At 39.3% G+C, this 20,689-nt stretch overlaps 1 long non-coding RNA gene across 2 annotated transcripts in view; it reads left to right on the top strand.

Moving 5' to 3' along the window:
• The window catches only part of LOC128838737 (uncharacterized), a 145,901-nt gene extending 125,474 nt beyond the window's left edge, over positions 1 to 20,427 (top strand). For both annotated transcript variants that reach the window (XR_008445253.1, XR_008445254.1), the window contains 2 exons: positions 13,201 to 13,335; positions 17,745 to 20,427. This is a non-coding gene — a long non-coding RNA (uncharacterized LOC128838737). The remainder of the gene's footprint in view (positions 1 to 13,200; positions 13,336 to 17,744) is intronic.
• Positions 20,428 to 20,689: the final 262 nt, after the last annotated feature.

The following is a 20,689-nucleotide window of genomic DNA, read 5'->3' as shown; positions in this document are numbered from 1 at the left end:
GCTGCTATATATTATCATTTAGATTTTACTGTATTCCTAGCAGGGTTTCACAAACTCTGCAGGTTATTTATGTCTCCACATAAAGAAAAGGTAACATTTTGTACTATCCTGCAAAAATCAACTGTGTTTGTAATAATGAGCCTTTCAATACTTACTGTTTGGCTGACATGGATCCATAAAAAAAGTAATCTTCCCTAGCTGAACGTCATTCTGAGGTCTAACATAGATCTCTGAAAAACAGTTTGGCAATTTGTATTAACACTTGCCCGCTGATCAAGAATTTAACTTTTTTTTTTTTTTAGTTCGGTAAGAAAACTTACAATGAATTAAAGTTGGGTTGTTTGTTTGTTTTGTTTTTTAAAAATGCCCATCTTCTGTTGTCGCCAGATGTATTGCATCCATGTAGGGATAAGACTAAAATTGGTGTTTATATTGTTAGTCTCTGGGCGTTATGTACGTAAAACTCTGGCCATTCTAATGCGATGTTCAAAACCTTAATTGAGCTCCATCAGTTGTCAGCAGTTTACATGGCCATGTTTAAAAATCCTCCCTCTGCCTTTACCGTGCTATCTTTGATCTGGCTGCACTGTATCTCAAGGATTAGCTCTGTGCATACTCCTAGTCTAACAGCTTTACTTGTCTCTTGGCAATATCCAGCTTTAAAGTTGATACTGTGGAAGGTCACACCTTCTGTTGCTATGCTTTTTATTTGGGAAACCCTCCATAAATTATTGAGTCTGCCCAGACTTGAAATTCTTTATGTATAAATTCGGTTGAACAGCAAGCCCATACGTACAACTTGCTGCCTGTCAGCTAGATTTTGTACTACAAAGCAACTAGGCATAGTTTACTGATCCTGGCCTTTGTGAATCATTATATACTATAACATTCTCCTTTAGTTGTGGCATACTAATATATTCATGACCACTACTCCAGATAGGATTTATGCATAGAGGCAATTTAGCTTATATATTATAAACACCTTTATTTTAACCCTTTTTTTTCTTAGTAGGAATACTTAGATTCTTCTTTACCAGCTGCTGATTTCTCACTCTAAGTCATAGGTTTGATCCTAAGCTATGTCCAGCTGTGCTGAGGTGGGGAAGGTACAAAAGTGTCTTCAAGCCTCCTGGTTGTCAAGTGGAGATGTGTCTTAGCCATGTCTTAGCAGGAGCCACAAAAGGGCCTGCTACCCAAAGTGTCTCCTTACACAAGGGAAATCCTCATGTTGCTGGGTCCTCACTGGGTTTTAGCCTGCTTTGCATTAGGGGAACAATACAAAGAAGACTTCACATGACTAGGAATCAGCACCATAGTCCTCTGTTTGTGACATCATAATCCTCTCTACAACAGCCAATCGTATCACCAAGAATTGTCTTCATGTTGATGAAGTAAAACAGTGGGGGCAAATGAACTGACAAGGTATAAAGATCCTCTGCATGTACATTTTCCTAATAAAAACTAAGAAAAACAACCCAGAAAATATCTGCTCAGAACTCCCTTTTTCTAAAGCAGGGGTTCTCAAACGGGGGATCGTGAGGTTATTTAATGGGGGGTTGTGAGCTGTCAGCCTCCACCCCAAACCCCTCTTTGCCTCCAGCATTTATAATGGTGTTAAATATATAAAAAAGTGTTTGTAATTTATAAGGGGGGTCGCACTCAGAGGCTTGCTAAGTGAAAGGGGTCACCAGTACAAAAGTTTGAGAACTACTGTTCTAAAGCCAATGTATTTCAAAGCTGTCCAGAAAGCACTGTCAAGTCTTTAAGTCAATTTTTAGCTATCTGATGCAAGTGTCTGCAATGTTCATATTTTTCATGGTTGTTTTCCACATGGTTTACCATTGTTCCAACCCCTCCACAAGAAAGCTTCTATCTATCTGTTTTTGGTGTTATATCTGATTAACAAGAGGCTGCAAGCCTTTATGTTTTGCATAACATTTCAGGAAAAGTATTTATTGTTTTTTAGTTACTGAGCTATTTTCTAGATTTCAGTATATTTCTTAATTGCTTTTAACTAAACAGTTGCCAGATGTTTTTTTTTTTTAGTTCAAAGACATTTGTGAGTTATTAGTGCAGAAAATGTTGTGAGCCTGTAGACTTAATTTATTTTTCATCCTTAACCATTTGGCTGTTAATTTTTTTCTTTTTAAAATAGTACACTGGAAATGCTGCTATATATTGAACAATAGCTGCTGTCAAAATGAGGCAAAGAGAAAAGAAGCAAAACACTCCACACAGGGAATTGTGAAAACATTGTCTGCAGATTCACACAGTTGTATTAAAGATACTATTATTTGTAAATGTCCAAAATAGATTTTGAAAAATTGCATATGAAGTGTATAATTTTGATATGACTTTCTACACAGGCTCTTCTGTATTTTATAAGTACTCTAAAGATCCTCCTGTTTAACACCTAACAGTAACGTATTTCTAATTAGTGATGACTGCACCCTGAGAACAGAGAGGGAAATGGAATGGCAGGGGAATGTTTTGTCGTTCATTTGTCTGGCCACTAGGTGTCATTCTACGAGCACATTTGCACCAGTGTAGGAGCATTACTATGGCAGCAAGTGCTGCAGGTTTTACAGAAGAAATAACATGTGTAAAGCACTTTCCGGCATGTACAATGAAACCACCATGTTCTTTATTTAGAGAGACTGAATGCTGGAAGGAGGAGTGGAATATTAAAGGAACTAAAAAGTCCCTTGCTCTCGTTCAGTGAATGCTCAGCCCAATCTTTATATAGACTGTCAGGGTTGGAAGGGACCTCAGGAGGTCATCTAGTCCAACCCCATGCTCAAAGCAGGACCAATCCCCAGACAGATTTTTGCCCCAGATCCCTAAATGGCCCCCTCAAGGATTGAACTCATAACCCTGGGTTTAGCAGGCCCATGCTCAAACCACTGAGCTATCCCTCCCCCTAATCTATCAAGCACTGTGTATTGTGTGGCATTAAACGGTGTATTTCTGAAGTAACTGGTCAGAATAGACACTGTCATTTTTATTCACTATCTTGGATTTGCAAACACATTGTTCAATTCCATTTAAGGTATAGGAAGACTGGAAAAGTACAAGAATCCCCTTCATTTTAGTCTTCTATGGATGAGTCAGGTAGTAACTTCCAATTGTATAAATGTGTTTTCACTAATGTGATACCAAGTTTTATGCAATAAGGGATGAGTAGGAAGTGTAATATTGCTATCTCTCTATGGCACCCTTTATGACAGTATCTGAGGCCTTCAGCCCCTGTGCGGTGGTGAAGTACTACTATCCCTATTTTTAGTCCCAGATGAGGAACTGAGGCAAAGAAAAATTAAATGATTTTGCCCAAAATCACACAGGAAGTCTCTGTCAGAGAAAGGAATTGAACCCAAGTCATAGGCTAGTGCCCTAACTACTGTACCATCTATCCTTCTCTTGTAGTCATTTCTTCAAACCCAAAGGAATAATAGTGGAAGAATGGAGGATGTCCCAAACGATTTTACATTATAAAATACTTGCTTAGCTTTTTATAGATACATCACACTTGCAAAATCAGACAAGTTAATTCCTTTACTGATGACAATTGATCTTGCCCCAGGTTAATTTGGTGTGAATGCTCCATTTTCAGAAAGCAGAATGGGATGCTGTATCTGCGGGGGGAGAGGGGTCGAGAACAGCTGGCTTAAGTCAGTTAGGCTGCTATCCAGTGGAGAGATTCACTCTGCATGTGCATATTATTGCAACTGAGACTTGCACTTAGAGCCTTGAGATGCCTAGACAGTTTCTTTGTCAGGCAAGCCAAACAAATCTCCAGCCCATGCTAGTATAGCTAGTGTCAAGTTAAGCTTATTTCACCTCAAAATTTAGAAGCACGTTTTGATTTTTATGAAGTCAAATTCCGGATGGGAGGGAAAAGGGTATTATGGCTGTTATCTAGCTTTCTCGTGTGGTTTTTAATCAGTTTGATCTTATCCCCATGATTGTCTGCACAAGCTAACCTGATTGTGGGTCATAGCATGGGAAGGAAAACAACCTCTGAGTCTGCTAATCCCCCTGCCTTGCAAGTGGATGGGCAAAGATAACTAGGGGGTGGAGCCTTGTCTCCACCCCATTCCCTAAGCAACCAACCAACACAGCTGGCCTTGTGTGTGAGGGGTAAAGTTATTATGCGACTCTATTTCCGAGTCATGCTTTGGTTCCTGCTCTGTGTCAGGGGTCATGGTAACTGCATGATCCAGCCCGAACAGATTATTTCTTTCAGCCCTGTTCTGTCTGGACAGCCCAGTAGTTTAGCGGTAACAATGTGATCTACTATACAGAAAATTTGGTTTAGGACTGACCTTTGCACTCTCATATAACTGGGAGGATGACAACCATTCATTTACTGAACTTCATACTAAAGGGGTAGCCCTATTTTCATTGCTCTTGGTAACAGCTGCTCACATGCCCCACCTCACCCTCTCAGCAACAGATTAAGCTCCACAATCACAGTTAGATAAACAACAGAAGTTTAACCCCATCCTGTTCCAAACATTGATTCTTGGGAATACTGGTAAGAGTAGTTCAGGCCCTATCTAAACTCACTTTACAAATTTACACTGTCAGGGTGGCATTGTACCACAACCCATAGGAAAACTCATTGCATTAAAAAATTCTGAACTCAGAAATGTTAGACAGTACGTGATCACCATGTGTAGTAATGACTGCACTCTGAGAACAGAGAAAAGGTGGATGAAAGCAGATGCCACTTCCTATTAGTGCTGATGTATTTGCCCCGTTTCTTATCCTGATCATGAGAATATAGTGTTCAGAAACACGCACATACACTGATACCATTTAAAAAGTGAAGTTGCCACCATTTTTATCTGATACACTGCAGTTATTTCTTATTTCAAGTACTACAAAAGATTAAAGATTGAGAGATCATGGGTGGTAACTGCGGGGAATGACTTTCTAAAAGGGGTCTATAGTTAAAAGCACATACACATGTATAAATAGTGAAAGCAAGAATTTAGAAGTGGGTTGAGAAAACAGTTTGTGGTAGAAAGTTGGCCGAAAAAGCGAATGTAATTTATGCACTCACAATCCATAACAGCACTGCTGCTTGTGGCTTGCATCTATATAACAGTGAATGATTCTTTGATTTTTTCATTGTCCCTGTTATAGAAAGGTGTTAGTAGGACTCCAAGTAGGAAGACAATAGGGTGGATGAAATGGATCGTGGAGCCTTACAGGAACAGGTACACGAGCAGAAGGAGATGAAAGGTTTAATGAAATGGAGCAAATGAAGACAGATCTAGGCAGGGGCAAAGCTTTGAATGTGAAGATGGGAGTCTGAACTTCAAGCAGAAGGACACTGGAAGTAAATTGGGCAAAGAAGAAGCCTTGACTGCACCATGTTGAATACATTGAAGAGGGGAGAGGAGGGTTTTTGTGTTATACAAACATATTGAATTTGAGAAATATTTTTTCTTAAGTGATAGACTATAGTTATATAAGAAATACAAAAAGCAAGAAAGAACTATAGCACTACCAAATTACTGGGAAATTATTTTAGAAAACTGGCAACAAGCAACACTTCTGGTATACTTCACCTGTGAATTCTCACTAATCTAATCCTGGAATTCTTGCTCTTCTGTGGTGTTAATGACAAACACTGACAACTCCAGTGCTAGCTCCTATTTACTCTGCTGGTGCAATCAGTCTGTGAGCATCTAGGTGTTTTTGTTGTTGGTGTTTTTTTAAGGCAATATTCTTATAGTATGGGATGGGGACATATAAATGGAGCAGTCATACAGGACAGTTTTTGTACTCCCTGTACACCAGGTTGATGAGCACTGAGCCAGCTCAGATATACTAGTGTGAAATGAAGCATTGGGGTAGGACATGGAGGGAGAACACTGACCTTGCATTTAGGAAGCACATAGAGCTCCCATATAATGGGCTGTTTTAGAGTGGATTGGTAGCTGTATGCCATATTCACAAGGGGTGGATTCCAGCACTTATTGGCACTTATTTAGACTTCATGCCAAGTGGGGAAAGTGAATTTCACCGAAAAAGGGGGAGCGAGAGTGTATTTTCCCTGAAGATTTGAGGCCTTCCTAAAGATATCCTTATTTTGCAACAAAAATATAATTTCTAAACTAGAATATGGGATATGTCACTAACAGCTGTGGCACAAATGCAGAACTCAGTGGCCACTGTTGTTTCAAATGCTTCTAATTAGATCTGAGCAAATTAGTTTATTCAGTAGTTTGGTTGCCCCTGCACCTCACTCCCCACCCCCAATTATGAATTAAGAGCCTTCTGTTTTGTAGTTTGAGTGTTATAATTTAATTCATTACATGAAATCATTCAGAGAATAACTGCTATGAATAATCTTAAATTTGTCGATCATTCCAGGACTATTTGTGAGTGTTTTTAATAACTGAAATCCAAACCTTGTTGTTGGATTTTGATGAGACAGATGGGTTGCCTCATATTTTTCTGTTCCTCATATAGTTGAGTTTTTAAATAGAGTGTCCAAGACAAGTTCTTGCATTTGCAAGTTGGGAAAAAAATCACTTTCTGCAATTATTCTCTAATATGTGCTAGAAGCATTACTGCTAGTAAATGTGTTTACTAGAATATTACTATAAAGCAAACATCAGCACTGTTTGGCCACATCTAAAGTGAATTCTATTTTTATTTGAAATACCACTATGTGTTTTAAGTCAAGTCAAGACTGAAGTGTACCTTGCGCTTGGAGAGGAAGGTGGCAACGTTTGTACCTCCTGTGGGAGCTTGTTGCAGTCTGTGTCCTGAACAGATGAGCTTTACCCTTGTGGTTGAAAGTTCCTGAGGAGTGGAGTTGTTATAATCTTCATCTGGAGCTGGAGTTATAATAGCTGATTGCTTTATGCCCATGTACACTGCATTGCTGTAGTCCAGATAGGAGGTGATAAAGATCAGAGGACAGGTCATTATCCACCAGTATAGGACAGTCTCCTGGCCAACAAGAGACAGCAGAAAATATTACTTGAGGATGCTGATATGTGATAGTTCAGTGTCAGTGAGGAATCAAGGAACACTCTCTAGAGGCTTAATTGACTAATTGTGGGTGAGTATTTTCAAATAAAGGAGACCACACCATAGCTGAAAACTCCTAAAGTGCTTTCATCTGCCCACCAACATCACTTTTGTGTTTCTCAGGTGCAGCTTCATCCATGCGCTGATCTTGTCCAAGCAATGGGCCATCTTGGTGGTCGTGGTATTGTCATATGTGGTGAAGGATAGTTTTGTGTGTCATCTGCATATCGCTGGCAGTTGAGTCCATGTGGTCTAAGCAGTTCCTCCAATGGCTGTGTCTAGATATTGTTTAGAATTGATCCTTGTGGGACTCCACAAGTGAGGGGGCTAGTGGTAGAGGGACAGCTGTGTGCCCCTCCACCAAAAATTCAAGCCATTTTAGTACATTTGCCTGTAACCCTACCACCTTTCTCAGGTGCAAGAGTGGTATCTTATCACCTAAGTGGTATAAGATACATTTTATAATTGTTACTTACTTTTGCAGTTGACAATAAAATCGGCCCAACTGTGAAACAGTTACTCATATCATATGAGTAGCCCCACTGAAGTGAAGTTAGATTACTAGTGTATATCATTCTGTGGCTATCCACAAAAGTGAATCTGTGTCATGGTTTCTCCTAAATAGCTGCTATTTGTATTTGTCTGACACAACAACAGTGAAAATGTGCATACATAAAATAGGAAAATATGACTTGCAAATCCCACCAAAAATAGTGGAGGGGTTGAGGTTAAAGTATCACCTCTGGAAACAACTTTGGCTCTTTTTAAAAACTAACTAGATTATCAAGAAAGACGTAGTCCTTTAAGACCTAATTTGTTGGCAAAGAAAAAAAACACACAACTTTTTCAATTTAAGGCTTACAAGCATATGGGGGAAAGAGGGGAAATGTAAAAGTTCAACTGTAAATTGTAGTTGTTCTTTCCATATATGGCTTGTTGGATTCTCATAAAATATAAAAAAATATATCTTTGTTGGAAACAGTGTTTGTGTGTGTGTGCATGCGCGAGTGTTACTTTTTCATTTCACAGCTGGGATAAAAACTGTTTTGCGGGTGTGTGTGGGGGGGGATAAATAAAAATGTGACCTAACTATACTGTAGAGTTCTTAACAGGACAGAAAAATGACATGTTACGTAGAGTCAGTAATTACTGAGAGGCACACAAGATATATTTGAAAAGGTTTAGCAGATTACTGCTTACAATGATCCAGCTGCTACAGAGTTTGCCTTTTAATGTTAGGTTGGGTACATGTTAAGACAAAGTACATTTGGTTACCACGGTTACCAAGTGTGACTTAACCAGCAGATGCCTTGTTTACAAAGTTGAACACTTAAAATTAGGAAGAAAAGCTAGTTTTTAAAAAGTGGGGGTGGAGTGGGGGGACCAATGTCATTATTTTAAGTGAGGATGTGTGAGGATCATGGAGATTGAAGTCTGCTGTGCTATTTGTCCTGAGTGCATGTGAACTAGGCAGTGTCAGGGCAAGCTGCACTGCCACCTAGTCCCACCCCACCAGTAGGACTCAGTCCTAACACGATTGGAGGGAAGACAAGGAATAATTTTGCCAGGATATGTGCATGGAAGGGACAATCTCTATTAATTTCTTCTCTCCACATACCAGCCTGAGAGAGGCATTAGCCCCTTCCCAAAGCACTGTCCTCCTCTGCCCAGACCCATGATGTGTGTTCTACGGGGCCAGAGATCAATGCTGGGGTGGGGACAAGCTGCACTCCATAAAGGAGCCCCCTATAACAAGCACTGTTTCAATGGTTCAATCTAGTTGTAGAACACAAAGTCTTGTTCCTAGTCTTATTTGGGATGGGCTGTTACTAGTAATTCTCGGTAGTGCCTATGCCCACAGGACCTTAGGTGTATTATTCATTCAAGATAATATGTCCAAGGAAAAGATAGAAGCAACTCTCAAACCATGAACCACACCTGAATACACCAGTGGCCACCAATCCTTACTTGGAAAGAATAGGAATAGACATCAGTACCAGATGAAGTTTCTCTCTCCATTGGTGTGGGACACAGAGCAGAGAAAGGAAGTAACTGAAGGGCTAGAGCTGCAACTTAGAGAGAAGTTAGAACTGTTTCCACAGCACTGATTTTGATATGTTTCAGGTCACATGAACTATAGCTAAAACCTAAATGCTTTCGAGGGTTTGATCATTTTAAAAACGGCATTAATTAGTTGGAGAATTGATTTGGGTTATATCCCATGCAATGGACGGCCAACATGGCAATTTTATATATTAGCAAACAAAAATGACATTTAGTGATAGTTTATATTGAGTAAGGACACACCCAAATTTGAAAATCTGGAAATGAGAAATTCAAGGGGAGAAAGACTTGTGTATTTCTTTCCATCTTCATATTGCCTATATACTGTCAATAACTAGGGTCTTACCCAATTCACAGTCCATTTTCATAAATTTCATGGCCATAGCATTTTAAAAATCTTTCAGAGTAGCAGTCGTGTTAGTCTGTATCTGTAAAAAGAACAGGAGTACTTGTGGCACCTTAGAGACTAACATAAGCTTTTGAGCATAAGCTTTTGTCCGATGAAGTGGGCTGCAGCCCACGAAAGCTTATGCTCAAATAAATTTGTTAGTCTCTAAGGTGCCACAAGTACTCCTGTTCTTTTTAAAAATCTTAAATTTCATGAAGTTGTAACAAAGCATGAATATTTATTGAACAATGGCAAAATACAAACATGTAAAACTCTTCAGTCAGAATTGCCCAGAGCAGCCTTCAGAGCTGGATTCCTGGCCTGCAGCCGCTGCTCTCTGGCCACCCTGATCTGAATGCAGTGCCACCAATTGTTGGGTGCTTAGACCCACCGGCAGCTCCCCGCCCTGCCCCCCCATCCCAGTTCAGCTCACCTCCTCCTCTGCTCTGCCTCCATCTCCTCCCCTGGGCACACCGCGTGCCCGCTTTTTCCATCGGCTCCCAGGGCTTGCGCTGTGAAACAGCTGATTTGCACAGCAAGCATGAGGAGAGAGGGGGGAGACAGGGGAACGTGGTGCGCTTGGGGAAGCGGGAGGACCGGGGTGGGGATTTGGGGAAGGGGTCCAAAAGGGGTAAGGAGGGGGCGAAGTTGGGGTGGGGACTTTGGGAAAGGGGTTGGAATGGGGGCAGGGCAGGGTCGGGGAAAGAGTGGGGGCGAGGGGGGTGCAAGCACCCACTGGTGCCGGGGAAAGTTGGCGCCTATAGTGCCACCAACATCAGCAGCACAGAAGTAAGGGTGGCAATACCTTACTATGCCACCCTTACTTCTGTCACTGTCCTGCTGCTGGCACCAGCACTGCATTCAGACCTGGGCACCTAGCCGGCAGCTGCTGCTCTCTGGCCAGCTCTGAAGGCAGCACAGAATTAAGGGTGGCAATACTGCGACCACTTTACAATATGGGTCAGGACCCCCAGTTTGAGAAATGCTGTGTACTTGTATATACTTTCACCCTATAGTATAAAGGAGTATAGTATAGGGTAAAAGTACACAAAAGAACAGTTTTCACAGGGGAGACCAGGTTTCACGGTCCGTGACCAAACATGCCAAACCTGCAGAAAAAAATGCAGAAATGGGGCTTGTTTTTGACTTAATTGGCTTGTGAGTTCCTTGTTGGCAAGTTTTTGGCTTGTAGCTTGTTGCTTGTTTGGCTTGTAACTTGTTGCTTCCTTTTTTTTTAATCGGCTCCTGGAAAGCAGGGGGGAGGGGGGGCAAGTAGGGGAAGGGGGGAAGAGAGTCATGGGTGCAGAGCAGGTCCACCATAGTCCCAGACTGCATGGCAGGGGGATCTAGTCACATAGAAGGTTGGGGTTCTTAGGGACTGGCTTGTTTTGGCCTTGTTTTGAAATGGGATTAGCTTGATTTTTGGCTTATTGTGAAAGTCGGGGTGCTTATTTACTGCATGAAAGTTGGCAACTGTGTGCAGGACCGGCTCCAGGTTTTTTGCCGCCCCAAGCGGCGGGAAAAAAAAAAGCCACAATCGCAATTGCGATCGGCGGCACTCCGGCAGCAGCTCCACCGCACTGCTTTCTTCTTAGGCGGTAATTCGGTGGCAGGTGCTTCCCTCTGAGAGGGACCCACCTCTGAATTGCTGCCAAACAGCCCAACGTGCCTCCCCTTCCCCTTGGCCGCCCCAAGCACCTGCTTGCTGGGCTGATGCCTGGAGCCGGCCCTGACAGTGTGACCATGATGCATTTTTCACGGCCATGAATTTGATAGGGCCCTATCAATAACATACTCTAACACTCCATAAGGCTGTTACTTCCATCATAAAAAGTGACCCAAAAGCAATACACATCTCAGCTTAATCAAAATTGCACTCTAACAAATGTTTAACAGTGTCTTTATATCAACAGATCATAACATCTGACTGTTGCACATTCCAAGCACTTAGAAATATATTTTGCTTTAACACTGCTGAGGTCACTGCACTATATTTGTGAATAGATAGTATTAAAAAACTGGGAAAGTACAAGTGTAGGCACTTCTGATTCACTTTTTCAATCAATACAGCTATCTTCAAACATCCTTAGTAAAACTGCATTGGATAAGTACAGTTTTCATACTTTCAACAGTTAATTGAAATGTGAAAGAGCTGCTCTTAGAAATTCTAAAATATAAAACTGCTTTTACTAAATATGCAAATGTGTTCTTTTAAACACAAATTCTACAGGATTACAGATTTTAAAAATAGTTTGTAGTTTCTTTACTGACTTTATCCAAGTAGTTACTTTGTTTCAAATTCCTTATAGACATCTACTCAGAAGCTATTCATTTGAAACTTTGGTGTTTGACATGAACTGTTTCACTAACTTACTTTCTAAAAGACTTAAAAATTCTGCTACTTTTATAGATTCTGCCAAGCTATGCAATATTTCTGTGGCTCATCCACAAGGTTAGCTATACTTATTTAGCAGCAAGACTAGAAATATTTCTTCAGGTTGATCTCTTGCTGGCTACAAAGAAACATGTTGCTTTTCTACCTAAGATTTCAATTCAAACAAAATATGATTTCTGGGGTTTTGGACACAGACCATCAGAAGGCTTCTATGGTTCACATGCTGAGAGCCTAATCTGGATTTCAGAGTAAAATGTTTTTCCATATTGTTTCAATGGACTGCTGACTCACCACTTTAGCAACAAACCTATTATCCAATTAACAGGGACCAAAATATAAGAGCTCCTCCCAATCCTTCTATATGAAGGGTAGCCAAGATTGGTGAGTTTATACTGGGGTAACTGAGCATGCTCAGAGAGAAAACACATGCACGAAGGAAAATGCTGTGGAAAGGCTGACTAGCTACATGAGGAGCTGTCATTCACAATTAAAGGGATGCAGAGAGAGCTTTGGTTGAATTTATCTCCACACTGAAGTCACTGTAGTTACCCCAGGGTGAATTTGGCTCAGTGAATCTCTTTATTATATCCGCTTTCGCTTAGCCAAAGAAGCTTTTCAAGGCTGTGTCTTCTGATGATTGCAACAACCCACTGTATTTACTTGCAGCAGTGCACTAACTGACTAGGAGACTAAGTTTATTGCTTTTCAGTTTCATTGACTGTCCCATACTATGGAAAATAGTGAATAGCAGTGTTTGCTATCCCTTCGCTGTACATCCATTTTGTATACCATTATCATGTCCTCTTTTATGTGCTTCTCTAAGTTAAACAGTCCAAGTCTTTTCAATCTCTCTGTATATGGAAATTTGTCTATGCCAGTCTCTTCACTTGACATTCTGAACCACTTCGATTTCTGCTATAATCTTTTTGAGAACTTAAAAAAACTAATTCAATAGAAATAATTTCTCATAATGCATAATTAACCATGGTACTTGCTGCCTCATGACTGAGGCCAAGAGCTAAGAAAGATTTAAAACCAAAACAAAAACTGAACAGGCATTTATATGGACAGATATACTGAAACAAAATTGTGGGGTGATTTTCAGAAGGGACATAAATCCTCACAAGCTAGTCAATTCTGTAGGTACAGATTGGTTCTGTAGGTACAGCCCCAAGCAGGGGACTGAGTAACAAAACAAATGCTGCACTCCACAAAGCTAAGTTTGAAAGTGCCAAGAGATTGCTGAACTATCACTGCTGTGGCCAATATGTGTTTTTCTAAAATGTTCTTATTTTCATCCTAGTAAAACCCCTGTGGAATATCAAATCTGACTATACCAATTGCTAACATGTGATTGATGGATAGGCGATCTGTTCTTGCAAACCAGGATACGAGGTGGCAGCTGTTGAGAATGGTGGGGACACTTGTGTGGACACAGGTAAAAGCATTAGCTATAGTATGCCAATATTTTTAACTCATTTACAGAAATGACAGCAGAGATGCAAAATTCTCGTTAGGTTATGTTGTCCATCCTCCTGCCAGTACAGACACAGTCGTTAGTACTTTGACTGTTTTGTTATAAAAGATACTCAGTGGGGCTTCCACCACTTCCCTTCAGAGACTTTCACAACCAAAAGACTATACTGCAAGGAGTATTTTCCAGAGAGCCTACATTTTTCCTGCTTGGTTTCATCTCATTACTCCTAGTTGATAAACACGTTTTATAAATATGTTCTCTCTCCGCTACCCCACCCATTGGCACAATTTAAAGATGCTATATAATATTCTTTGGAGATGCTTCTAGAGCCATTCAAGAACTCACCTCTCTCCTTGTAGTGCATAGCGGGACTATTTACCCTGTGCTCCTGGTAAAACATTTTTTAAAGGGAGGGGAGAGACATCAGTTTTTAAAAAAATAATCCTACTGTTTTTTTTAATAAAGTGAAGTTTATCAAGTCACAATACAGCAGAGAATTAGGTCTGAACAAGATGCTTTGGGCCAACATTTTGAAAAGTACTTTAAATTTGCAACTACCCTACAATTATAGTATCTTTTAGTTGAAAGAAAGGCGTTTACACAATTAGAAGCATATGCGGTACAACAGAACATTAATTATCCTTCATTAATTGTTTTATACTAATTCTTTATTTCAACAAATGAATGCAATGAGTCTGTTCACAAGAATAAGATGACCAGGAGTTGGCTCTATATCGGTATGAAGTTATATATATTTTATGGTTCCTCAAGAGTGCAGTAAACAGAGCACGACATGTAGGGATTAGTTCAAATTGATATGAATGCACTAACTCCCTTTAGGAAAGATCCTTCAAAGGAAAATCATGATGTAGTCTGACATTATGAAAACACTGTCAGGAAGCACATTAAGTAATTTACTTTCCAATTAGGAAATATTTATTAGCTACATGCAGAGGCATGTTGAAGCTCACACTACTTTCTGAGGTAGCTTAAATGATAACATCTCAAGATAATCTCATTTGCAGCTTCCATTAATCTTTAGCAATACCTTTCCAGTTATTCAATTAACCCAAGCTGTTGAATTCATTTAGTTTTGCTTTCTCCAGAGGAGCATACAGATATCTGAAACAGTTGGATCAGCATTAAATAAAAAGGAACAAAATCAGTATTTTTCACATTCCCTTTAGAATTACAATACAAATATCAGGCTTAGAGACAGTCAATATACTAAAATTATGAAAGCATAACTCATTTACATTCCACTTACTTCCCATTAGGTGAGAAATTAACCTGACCTACTGGTAATAGAGTTGAGCAGAAGGACAAAAATGAATGAAAGAGACTGAGTTAGCTTTTAGCTATTTGGAAATTCCCAAATGTTAGCAGTCTCTTAAGTATGTGCCTTTGTCTTATAGCTGCAGACATGTCACTACTATAAAGCTATTTGAGATGAGATGAGATAAAGCATTTTGTTGTGTCCATTAGCAGTGCCAAGCAGTAGCAATATTTATGAATCTCACCATGTGAAAACTGTTTTACGGTACAATACAAATAGTAATCTGTGGTCATCAGAACCCTTTTTATATACACACACCCAGACACACTTGCAAAACCAAAATTAAATTCCAGAAGAGTAAAGGAATTAAAAAAAAACAAAAAAACAGAATGTGTGGTTGTCATGGGATAATCACCCCCACAGGGGATGAGAGGCACAGGATTATGCCTGATGCTATGTAATACCCTACGGTTATGATTATCTTATAGAAACCACACCCCATTTTTTGCATTAGTGCTTACTTAGAATTCTATGAGTATAAATACAGCAAGGTGAGGGGAAGGAAAGTGCTGTGGTTTTTGGAGTACTCTGTAATCACAAAGAGATCAATAGATTTGTGTGATACCTTTAATCTTGTGACAGTTAGAAATTGAAATAAGATTGACCTAGTGTCATTTTCATTCATAATCATGGATTACACCACCAATAACTGGTTAAATACTTGGTTATAGTTAGAAAAGCCACTCTATAAAACATTATGAAGGAATTCTATATTTAGGTCCTGATCCAACAGAGCAAATTTTACATACTTTGTGCAGTAGGTTAAATGGTTTTAGGTAAACCAACACAAAACCTTCAGCGGACACTCTCATTTCAGTTTGAAAGATTTATTTCAGTTTCACTTAAGCCATTTCCTAATGTGAAGCTAAACCAAAATAAGTCTAGTTTTAACTAAAATAAGTGTCTACACAGCCTTTTGCACCAGTTTAACTAACTTGATTTTAACAAAAAATAATCACACTAAGTGTGCTCATCTACCCACAAACCGGAACTGAAATAACTAAATTGATTTCATTTCACACCTTCAGTTATTTGTGTGCAAATCATTGTGTGAAGCTCTTTTATTTCAGAATATGCTTCTCCTAGTTCAGTTGGTTAATAAACAAAACAGTGCAACTCCATGTAGACAAGCATGATGTCATTTTTACATCACCCCCCCCCCCCAATGTTTGAAAACATTTATCTTTGCTCTTGATGTTCAGTTTCACACCACAAATTGGAACTATTGTTCTAAATCAGTTTCTTGTTTTAGATGCCTCCAAAAGTCAGCATGAGTAAATTTACAGATTTTAAGACCAGGAGGGATCATTGTGGTTTTCTAGTCTGATCTCCTGCATAACACTTGCCTTAAACTTCACCCAGTATTTTGGACACGCATTCAATAGCATTCCACCAATTCTAGGATAGAATTTTCAGCAGGGCCTAAGAGTGTTAAGCACCAACCCTCATTGGCTTTCATTGGATGCTGGGCACCTAATTCCCTTAGCCTTTGAAAATCCTAGTCTTCACTTTCACTTTGCACTCAAACATTAGGGTGGATCTAAATCTTTGAGCTTAATCTTTCAGAGAAAGATTTAAAATATCCTGGTCAGAAAATTACAGCAATTCTAGGGTTTTTGGTTTTGTTTTGTTTTCTCTCTCGCAAGCCCTCTAAAAGTAAACAACTCGTTTTTCTCAGCTTGGAGAGGAAAGGAAGAGATCCCAAACACTGGCATACCATCTTTCAGCCTTGTCTCCTCATATCATGTTAAATAAAAAAATAAGTGTTAGCCCTCACATTTTGGTTGATTGATGAAACACTATCTAGAGCTATAGTAAAGTTACTGCAAGGGTTGTGACCGGATGAGTATGTCAGTGCCACATACTGTGACTTTTAACTCTTTCACACGTCAAAATCTTTATACTTTGGCCAACATCTTCAGCTACCAGGGAATGTACCATGAAAGCAATAGTAACTTGCACCTCTCCTTAGATGAAAGGTGCAATAAAAGTGCCAAGTATAAGTATTGTTCTGACATCCCATTAATAATTATACATACTAGGAATGTAAACAGTATAACAGAGAAACATTCTGAGATGTTATAAAAAAACAGAATAAATGAACATACATATCTGGCACTTAAAGTCTTCTCTTGTGGATAATGATGTTGCCAGAATAGTTTGTTTTTATTTAATTATTTATCACTGCATAATTATAGGCATATATACATTATACACTCAGTGTTTGCAGGGGAAATATATAATGTTAAAAGAACTCTGAAGTTGCAAACCTCAGCACTCAAACAAGAAAATGCCAAAGTTCTGCACTCTTAACTCAGCCCTTTTGTGCATATGTATTACATTACAGTCTTCAATTAAGCATAGCATGCTGTTTTTCCTTTATTCAGCGCTTACAGTGGTCTGCTCCCTATCCCTTATTGCTTAAAGGATTTATTGTTTCACAGCTTCTGGTGCACTGAGAGCAGGGGATGAGGGGATGAAACAACAGAGTAGCGGTAGCTGCAAACATTAGGTTTCTATAGGACCCAAGGCAGGTATAATGCTATGTGGGTGCACAGCTGCTACACATTTAAAAGAGGTGCATAATGCACACCACCCAGTACTAGTCACATGGGACAAGTCAATAAAGAGCAAAATCAGGACCTGGCTGCAATAGATATGCCCTGAGACATGAGTTTCTGCCAGTAGTGCTATTTGGCCTCCCTATGCATGCAGGGAATGCAAGTAGCTGTATTATACCTACCTTGAGTGCACCCTGGATGAGGCAGTAGCTACTCTGCCCCCTTCCTCTTAATGTGTGTGAGCAAAAGGAGACATTATTTGGACTGTGTCTTTGGAGCTATAGCTTTGGCTTACTATATGTTCTCTGCTTATTAGATAACTGCAGAACCCCAGAACAGTATGTACACTATGAAAAACATTTGTATATTATGCTGAATACCCTATGTATATATAAATAAAGACTACCAAAGATTAACCAAAGTACAGTATCTTTCTACTCTTAACTACTCTTCTTTTTCCATTTACATTCTAGAAACTATACGAGATGGCAGTTACTGCATCCTCAGGCCCTGCCCAGAGGGATATGAATGCCGAGATATGGAACACTATCAGTTTGATTGCATCAGAGGAGCCCTTATTGTGCCAAACTGAGTAATTCAGAATTACTTTTTTTAGTCCTTTCTTGCTCTATTCACTTTCTCATCCTTGATAAAAGAAGTAATAAGTCTAGATGTGGATAGTCTTGGAGTAAACTGCTTACTGTATTGCTTTGAAAAGCTCCTGTCTCTTGAGAATACACTAGATTTCTTCCACAGCCTGTAAAACCTACAAGCCATTTATTAGACACCTCTTCATTTTAAGCTGAGGAAAGTAAAAAATAAGGAGTCTAACTTAGCCTGATAGAGAAAACAGATTGCAATGTGTATTTAGATCAATAGTAGGGTGGGTTGATGGAACCTTTATGTCCATTACAACACAAGTGTCTATTTGCATTCTTTCAGATGCAGTTTTCCATTGTTCCAAACTGGATTCTGCATATTCACAGTACGTTCTTGTAAAATTACTATTAAAAATTGGAGCTGACTGTAAAACCTTGATTGGAAAAAAGATGAAATTCTCACAAGTTTTTCCCCAACCCCATTTTCTTATTAGTTCTATTAAACATGTATTCTGTGCAAACATAACTGGCATGTTATAAACATGAGTTGTCATCCTTCCCTTGTGAGTAAAGTTACATGCATGCTTAAGTATTTGTGGAATCAGGACCACAGAATATAATCCTATACATCATGTCAATCTGATTCACATGATTTACACAATTTAGACTGATAAGAACAGGCCGTGAGGTTTATACTCATGAAAGCTTATGCCCAAATTAATCTGTTAGTCTTTAAGGTGCCACCAGACTCTTTGTTGTTTTTGAAGAACAGGCCTCGTGGAGCAAAATCCTGCAGCTTTCCCATTTACTTCAGTAGGAATTTTGCCTGAGTAAGATGCCAGAATTTTGTCTCTCCGAACAAGTCTGCATTCTTTACTCAGACAGCTTATGGAAAGAGAGGATAGATTCCCTGTCACACTGTAAATCAGGAATAATTCAATTGAACTCAATACCAGTGAGAGTGAGATCAGAAAACTGACACCTGACAATGACAAATTTACCATGCAGAGTTATGTTTGGGGGGCTGATTATGTAGTTCTTACTCAAGCATGGCTACTGCTTGAATGGCAGTCTTGCCTGAGTGAAAATGGTAGAATCAGGCCTATGGTATTTGTATATTTTCATCATAGCATAACTGTTATAAAAAAAATTCAATAAGCTTATAAGAAGCAAATATTATCTGTGACACACAAAAATAAACAACAAAACTAATTTTGGGCCAATTCCTGCAATCCTTTATTTATTACTCAGGCAGCACCCCTGACATCTATAGGAGGTTTTCTGATAAGAATAGAGTAGGGACTCCAAGGTTGGTCCCTACATATCCATCTCTAAAGATTAAATAATATATAGTAATGGAGTGGTACAAACATTTTAAAGTATTCAGACTAAACCTGAATGGACCACCAATGGACCTTAATATTGAACTGGAGGAGACTCAAATGATGGCAACAGGATATCTTGCTTTCTATATCTGTTCAGCCTTTTGGTCTCTCTGTGGAGACTTCAAACAAGATGGCCAGTTAGCACCAGTTTTGGCAATAGTTGTGATGTGGCTACTTACTTATTGGGAACTGAACTGAGAATTCCAAATTCATTTCATATCAACAATACTATTAAAGTTGAAAGTTACGTACACTGATTATATTCCACTGAAAAATGCCATATCTATATTGTTAGTATTTCATGATTTCCCTCTGCAATGAGACTATTAAAATATAAGAAGACAATATCTGATGTAAAGAATTTCAGCTAAACAGCTGAATGTTGAAAGTTATTCTACAGTCAGTGTGATGTTGCACTCCATATGCTTTATGATATAACTGAAATATGCTTTATGCAAAAGGTCTCTTGTAAGGTATCATTACAAATCTTATAATCTACTGAGTGTGTTCATCCTATTTGTATGCATGTATCATTCTTGTATCTGAAGCTAGAAATATGAAGTATAACTCTGAGGTCCTATTGTAGTTATGCAAAGTGTGAGCCATTAATGGTGGTTTAGAATCCTGACGGCTCTCATTGACTAGAACAATTAGTTGTAAATGGTTTATTTACCTACAAGCCTTTCTGTGTTCCAGCCCATAGGTAATGAAGAATGAGGTCTCACAGGGACATGTGACCATGTCACCTGAGACTAGAATCTATCTTTTATCTGGTACTTTTCCATTTAGAAGGAGGGGTGGGGACCCAGTGAGACAAAAGATTTCCACCTTGTGCCAAAGCTATAAAAGGGGGTAGAGCAGGAGAAAGATGGCTGCCAGTCATGAGAAAACCCTTGCTTTCTACCTAAGATGTCTGCTGGAACGAAGAAGGACTGTACCAGGGGAAAGGACTGAGCCCAGACTAGGGAGAAGTCTAGTCTGTGAAAGAAGGTTATCGGAACATCTCTGAGGGCGAGATATCACCTATAATCAGTTTCTTAATGTATTAGGCTTAGACTTGCATGTTTTCGCTTTATTTTGCTTGGTAACTTACTTTGTTCTGTCTTTGTACTTGGAACCATTTAAATCCTACTTTTTATACTCTAATAAAATCACCTTTGTTTATTAGTAAATCCAGAGTAAGTGATTAATACCTGGGGGAGCAAACAGCTGTGCATATCTCTCTCAGTCTTAAAGAGGGCAGACAATTTATGAGTTTACCCTGTATAAGCTTTATTCAAAGTAAAATGGATTTATTTGGGGTTTGGATCCCGTTGGGTGTCTGGGTCCTGGAGTCAGGTAACCTGCAGAGCTGTTTTCACTTAAAGCCTGCAGCTTTGGGGATGTGGCCCAGACGCTGGGTCTGTGTTACAGCAGGCTAGCATGTCTGGCTCA

The sequence above is a fragment of the Malaclemys terrapin genome, chromosome 5 (assembly GCF_027887155.1).
Source record: "Malaclemys terrapin pileata isolate rMalTer1 chromosome 5, rMalTer1.hap1, whole genome shotgun sequence".
Lineage (NCBI taxonomy): Eukaryota > Metazoa > Chordata > Testudines > Emydidae > Malaclemys > Malaclemys terrapin.
This window is presented reverse-complemented; position numbering and strand designations above follow the sequence as displayed.